The sequence below is a fragment of the Lactuca saligna genome, chromosome 3, assembly GCF_052625555.1.
Source record: "Lactuca saligna cultivar CGN05327 chromosome 3, ASM5262555v1, whole genome shotgun sequence".
NCBI lineage: Eukaryota > Viridiplantae > Streptophyta > Magnoliopsida > Asterales > Asteraceae > Lactuca > Lactuca saligna.
Window position 1 is genome coordinate 18,652,577 of NC_136419.1, and position 7,593 is coordinate 18,660,169.

At 33.2% G+C, this 7,593-nt stretch overlaps 1 pseudogene; it reads left to right on the top strand.

Annotated features, from left to right (window-relative positions):
* The first annotated feature begins 3,583 nt into the window (after positions 1-3,583).
* LOC145034632 (thaumatin-like protein pseudogene) lies at positions 3,584-4,462 on the top strand (annotated as a pseudogene).
* Positions 4,463-7,593: the final 3,131 nt, after the last annotated feature.

The window sequence follows — 7,593 nt, forward strand, 5'->3', positions numbered from 1 at the left end:
GTGGTTGGTATTTTGGGGGTATTACACTAAGCTTTCGGGCTTACAGTTGTGGTTTAATGTTTTTCAGGTTCTTCAGGTGACTGTGGCAAGGCGAAGGCGTGATCGTACCGCTCCTCATGATTTTGTAGCAATGTGATTCTGGGAATACTCTAAATGATTTGTATTGAAAACCTTTTTGTAAACAATTTAATGAAATCGGGTTGTTTTTGAAAAATTTAAATTGGTTGTATTTTTCGGTCGTTACACTATAATTTTATTGATTTTAGTATTATATTCAATGAGTTATAGTATTTCAAAATTGAGCTATCAAAGTTGGAAATTTTCAGCTTTTCAGCAACATTTTTAAAATTTTGTAATATGTGAAAAATTTTAAACAACCATAACTCATTTGTTTTAAGTCGGATTGAGCTGAGATTTTTTCCAACATTTAGTTTACAGTTTGTAGATGAATTTAGACTATAATTTTGTTGATTTTGGCATTATATTCAGTCAACTAAGGGATTTAGTGAGTTCCTTCAATCCCTTTCATGTTCAGCCCTTTCCAGTGGGATCTAAGGTCCTAAACTTTAGATCTAACCTCCTATAGTGCAGATACCACGTAAAGTTGCTACTTTACGTGCATGTAAGGCCCTTCAAGGCCATAACATTGAAAGTAGGCTTCTTATAAGGTTATTGTGCATGGAAAGGGGCTAGATTATATAAAATGAGCAACTTTATGTCATTGGGGACCTAGAGAGGTCCAGATTTGGAACCATACCCTTGTGATAGATCCAGATCCGATTTTGACTCCATTTTGCCCTAAAATTGATCATTTACTTTTAAGAGAAGGGATCTAATCAACTAGAGATCAAGGTGACAATTTTATACCTCAAGATGATGGACAATACATAGTAGATGTCGGATCTACTACTTCTCTCCTTGCTCCTTCTTCTTTAAGCTCTAGAATCCTTGATAAATACCTAAAAAATTGCTAACAAAAGCTCTTACTCTCACTCAAGAAGGTACAAGGCCGAATTAGGGTTTTCTCGGACTAATAGGGTGATCAGGGAGGCCACAAGAGGCGGATTATGTTCTTTAAATAGGGTGCAAACCCTAAAAATTTGGGTTTCTCTTTACAGCTCCTACTCGTCGAGTTAGGGCCTCCCAACTTGTCGAGTAGATCCCAAATCCAGCGTCCTTAAATAGTCTCTACTTGACGAGTTGGAGCATCCCAACTCGCTGAGTCCTTGCATAAAACCCTAAAAGCTATATAAATTAATCAATACCCGAGATAGGTGTTACATTTTTATTGTAATCTTAATTTTAGTTTTTAAATATTATGGCTTTTTTTTGTTTTTTAAATATTATGTTTTATAAAAATGTATTTCTTTTATTAATTAAAAAAAAGACAAACGAAAAAAGTAAAAAAAAAAAAATACAAACTCGAAAAAAATAATACAAAAAAATATGACATGGAAAAAAAGTTGCTGTTACATCTTGTTATAACATGAAAACCATTTCCCCACTTGGTGTTATAACATCATTGGTGATGTGACATATGAAGTAACACCAATTTAGTATTACATTTAGTTGTCCACACTCAATGCTCTAATGAGAATGTAATAATCATATCCTTTCGCCTTATGTTTTTTAAAAAATTGTCAGAAAAGTCCTAATATTTTCGAAAAAGTTTCATTTTAGTTCAAATTTTTTTTTTAACATAAAAATCTCGATTATTTCATTTTTGCTCAAATTAACAAGAAAATAATTTTTTTTATTTTAACAGGAAATGACATATTATTGTATAAAATCAAATAATCGGGATTTTTCTGTTAAAAAATAAAATTTGAGACTAAAGTGAAACTTTTATGAGAATATTGAGATTTTTCTGACAATTTCCTATATTTTTATCAAAAAACATACTAAATACCTAGAATTGAGTTAATGACGCTTGACACTTTTTGTACAGACAAAGTTTTCTTTAACCATTTTTAAATTTTTTTTGAATACATAAAGCAAGTTGTCTGTTTGACTGTTTCTTTAATAAGTTTGTCTGTAGATTGCTTGAATTTGTGAATTTTGGACTACTTATAACAAAAAAAAAAAAAAAAAAAAAAAGAAACAAAGGGTGCAACAACCCTTTCTAGCCCTAAAAAAATCCTCCCGGCATGTAATTTGATAATCGGATACAATTTTAATAACCTAAAATATAAATAAAATATTATTAGTTGTATTTTAGATATTTTTCCTTGACCATACAACTGGCCATAAAAAGATACATTTTATCTTAAAAAAACTTTTACAAGGTAGAAACTAATATACAAAAAGAAATTAACAAATACATGCACACATATATGTACACAAAATTTAAATCCGCACTTGAGATTATCATGACAACGTTTTAGTCATTTGAATATATATATATATATATATATATATATATATATATATATATATATATATATATATATATATATATATATATATATATATATATATATATTTTAAATAAAGGTCATTATTGTGGATATTGAAGGTAGTTCTAAACAAAGAAATTAAGGCTTCAGTATAAAAGAAAATTCCTTGAACAAAAGAAAACAATTATAACACAAAATAACCCTTAGACCAAGTATAGATACGTAAATGAAATCCATGGTTGGTTACCACATGAAAGTTATAATATATTATGTATTTCAGTATTTGAATTGTAGTAGTATCGAGAAGTAACAGAACGAACACATGAAGACAATGATCCATCGATGCTTGAGCAACAGAATACAGTTATACAAAACTAGCACCTAGACGAAGTATAGATACATGAATGACAAAATATTTTAATATTAATATATTATGCTTCAAAGTTTGTATGCTCAATTACTTGTTTAAGTACTATCTATTACAAGTGTGATGGCAGAATATATCCATCTAAAAGATTAGAGTAAATTATACAAATGGTCCCTATGATTTGGAGTAATTTGTATGTTTAATCCCTAACTTATTTTTTTAACTTGAAAGGTCTATACTGTTTGCTTTTGTTACGCGCTTGGTCTATACTGTTTGTTTTTGTTACACGTTTGGTCCATATCTTACCTTAAAAAACTATTATTTAAATATAAAAAAATAGTGAGGTATCGAAGATAAGGCGAGGGTAGTGGGATTGGGTGTGTGTGTGTGTTTAAATAAATCAAAAAATCAAAATTAAAATAGTCTTTTTAGATAAGAAAGAGACCAAACGCGTAATAATAACAAATAGTAGGAATCTTTTGAACTAAAAAATAAGTTAGGGAGCATACACGTAAATTATCCTAAACTATAGAGGCTATTCCTATAATTTAATCAAAAGATTATTGTATTCCTTGAAACAAATTCGACATTTTTAAGTACAACTGAATGTTTGGCATTGGCATGCTAAGCATTCATGATGCTTGATATTACTTTTAAAGCAAGTAGACGGCGGCTAACATATTTAATTAAGATAGCCAAATTCTTCGATAAACATGATACAAAGGGACAATCTATTCTTTTGACTTCATCGGCTAAAGAAAATGACTCTGCAAAGTTTCTATCTTTTATCGTCTCAAATATGCTTCACGTAATCACATCTACACCCTATATAAACCAGGCTTTAGTCTCACTTCATATGCACTCACAACAACGATGACCACCTCTACAATTTCCACTTTCCTCCTATTGTCTCTTCTTTTCCACTTCAGCAATGCAGCCATTTTCGACATCCGAAACAACTGTCCATACACTGTCTGGGCTGGAGCAGTGCCCGGCGGTGGTCAACAGCTTAATCCAGGTCAAACCTGGTCTTTAAATGTGGCAGCAGGCACATCACAAGCTCGTATATGGCCACGTACCAACTGCAACTTTGATGGGTCGGGTCGAGGCTCGTGTCAGACCGGTGACTGCAATGGCCTCCTTCGGTGCCAAAACTATGGCACCCCACCTAACTCATTGGCTGAATACGCGTTGAATCAATATATGAATCTTGATTTCTTTGATGTTTCTCTCATCGATGGATTCAACGTGCCAATTGAATTTAGCCCTAACTCTGGTGGGTGCACCCGGGGCATCAAATGTACTGCAGACATCAATGGCCAGTGCCCTAATGAGTTAAGGGCTCCTGGTGGTTGCAATAACCCTTGCACTGTGTACAAGACGGATGAATATTGTTGTAACTCAGGGAACTGTGGGCCGACTTATTTTTCGAGATTTTTCAAAGATCGATGCCCCGATGCTTATAGCTACCCCAAGGATGATCAAACTAGCACGTTTACTTGCCCCGGTGGAACAAACTATAGGGTTGTGTTTTGCCCTTCCAACGCAATTCAAAATATAGCTAGTGATATATAAAGATGATAGTCTAATTATTAGGCTGCTTGCTTCTTAATAATTTGTAAGAGCATAAAAACACCAGCTTTGGAGTGTTCATCACCAACGTAATAAAAGATTTTACACTTAATGTGTTTGGTTTCAACGAACTTAAGAAGAAACACAAAACGTTACTTATGCATTTAACTGCAATTTTTGAATGGAAAGGCTAATAGATTTATAGTGAAATGTAGGAAATTGAAATTTGGGATTAAATTGAACATCCTCCTTTAATCCATTGGTAGATTGATCATTTTATATATTCTCCATGGACTTATAAATGCTTTATACTTGAGTATTTGTGTGAGAACTTCCACGACTTGATCATCAGACCTGTAAAATTCCACTTCTATATCCTTTTTTTTTTTGCAATTTGATATCTCGAGAAATGATACCATGTATCTATATGCTTTTTTCTTCCACGTACAATGAGATTCTTGACCAGTTTAACTAGTGTTATACATGTGTGGTGGTTGGGTTGTAGTAGTGGATACAAGGGGCCCCACTTAACATGTTTTTTTACCTAAATTTTATATACAAAATTTATGATTATAATTGATTTTCAGTTACTACCCCCCATAATAATAGTAGTTTTACACTATGCACCCCCTTATAACCATCTATGGATCCGCCATGGGTTGACCAACGAAAAAAATAGACTGATTCTACTTTTTTTTTTTTTAAAAAAAAAAAATATATATATCATCAAAGTTAGATAACTATGTTGCTATTATTTGTAAAGAAATATGCTTGATACCGATATAAGTTACATATTGCTATTATAAACAAAAACAAAAAATGTAAGTAAAATGATATTTATTAGTAGAAAAATAAAGTATGTTGCCTATATTGGAAAAAGGAGTAACACAAACAGTAACAATTACAAAACCCTAACTCCCATTAGAATGAGGTAAGGGGGAGGTAAGATGGTAGGAAGTCCAAAGTACTGTTTCCAAAAAAGATATCCTGCAAACAAAACATAAAATAAATAAAGAAATATAAAAAAGATAAAATACCTTATCCTCCGGTAAGATCTCATGCATATTAACATGTCAGTACATGAGTACACTATGAAACAATACAAAAAATATAAATATATAATTAAATAAATTAAATAGGGGATAATGACTTGAAAGGGTAACGAACTTTTGATTTTTGTCGCATTTAGTCACTAAACTTTTTTTCATTATCTATTTGTCATTGAACTATTGAAACTGTTCGTAAAATGTGAACAATTTCAATAATTCAATGGCAAATAGATAACGAAAAAAAGTTTAGTGACTAAATATGAACAAAATCGAAAGTTCGTTTCCTTCTAAAAAGTTCAATGACTAAATGTGAACAAACTTCCTCTTGTATTATGTTTTACCAAATTATTTATTTTTGTTAAATTGTAGCAACATTTGTTGATGAAGAAATCTATGAAATAAAAAAATAAAAAATAAAAAAAACCTTGAAAATATATTTAAAAAAAATAAAAAAACAAAACCGAAATAAAAAACCAATGGTTTGACATTTTCCAAAATAAAAAATCAAAATTTCCAATTTGATTTTGGTTTTACAAAAAAATGAACCATTCTCACTGATGTGAATTATGACCATTGGTTTGGCATGCGAAATTTGTGACATCCCATGAATATGTAGTTACAACATCGTCTGAACTCGTAATTCATAGTAAGGGGTTAGAGTATCATCGCATGAATACGTAGTTACAACATCGCTTGAAATCATAATTCATCACCTACAGGTTATGGGCCTGCTGGTGTTTCCACTGGGTTGTCTAGAATAGTTCGTGGTCGCCATCTATACTCTGGTAGATTACTACATCGCCACATTGTTGGTTAAGGTTATGGTATCTTTTTTCATCCTACATCACATATTCATCATCATCATCTATTTACCTAATTATCATCACCTATCTCTCATCATTTTATTTCATCACATTGCTGGTTAAGGTTATGCTTCCTAACTTCGAATCCCAAGGTTTACTCTACTAAAGCTTCATATTCTCGGCTCTCTGGACCTAGAAGGGTCTAGATCTATCACACCAAAAAGCTCAAGATAGCTCTTCCTCTCACTCTACACACTCAAGCTCGCTAGGGTTCTCACTTATGGGAAAGGTAGTCGCAATTGAAGGCCATAAGTGCCTTTAAATATGGCTCAAGCCCAAAGATTTAGGGTTTCTGCCAACAGCGCGGACTCATCGAGTCGCCTCACCGACTTGTCGAGTCCATTCATTAATCCGAGTCATCAGTCGCGACCTTACTCGATGAGTTGAGGCGTCAACTCGTCGAGTCTCTCTCTTCTTAACTCAAAAGAAAAATACTTAAACATACCTGGAAATCTGGATGTTACATTTTGTTTTTTTATTTCATAGATTTCTTCATCAAAAAATGTTGCTACAATTAAACAAAAATAAATAATTTTGCTAAAACATAACACAATAGGAAGTTTGTTCACATTTAGTCATTGAACTTTTTAGAGGGAAATGAACTTTTGATTTTGTTCACATTTAGTCACTAAACTTTTTTTCGTTATCTATTTGCCACTAAACTATTGAAATTGTTCACATTTTACCCTTATGACCGGTAACAGCCGGTCATAAGGGTAAAATGTGAACAGTTTCAATAGTTCAATGGCAAATAGACAACGAAAAAAAGTTTAGTGACTAAATGTGTAACGACCCGTTCCCGGTATGTTAATTCATTGGTAATTGTTGTAAGTTTTGCATGAGGGACTCGGCGAGTTCATAGCCTGACTCGCCGAGTAGGGTCGCGACTTCGAGCACGCGTGAGCCGGGGACTCGGCGAGTCCATATCCCTGACTTGGCGAGTCCATCCGTCTGGGTGAAACCCTAAATCCCCGGGTTGCCCACTATTTAAGTCACCTTATAGCCCTATTCTCGCCTCCCTCACCCTGAGAACACTGTGAGAAAGAACCCTAACCCACCCTTGTGTGAGCTAAGTGTTTTGTGCCATTTTGTGAAGGTTTGAAGAAGGAGAAGAAGAAAGGAGCAAGGAGAAGAGGTGTAGTGCAAAGATCCAAGGGCAAATCTGAGTTATTTGAGGTATTTTCGGATTTCCCCTCTTGTTATATGCTTTAAACCTCCATTAGAGCTCTCCTAGGATCTAGTTGATGCTTGTTCCAAGCCTTATGTTTGCATGAATGCCTTAATAAGTCGAGATATCTTTAGATCTGAATGATTGAGTGTTGTAGAGCCCAGATCTACTGCCTTTT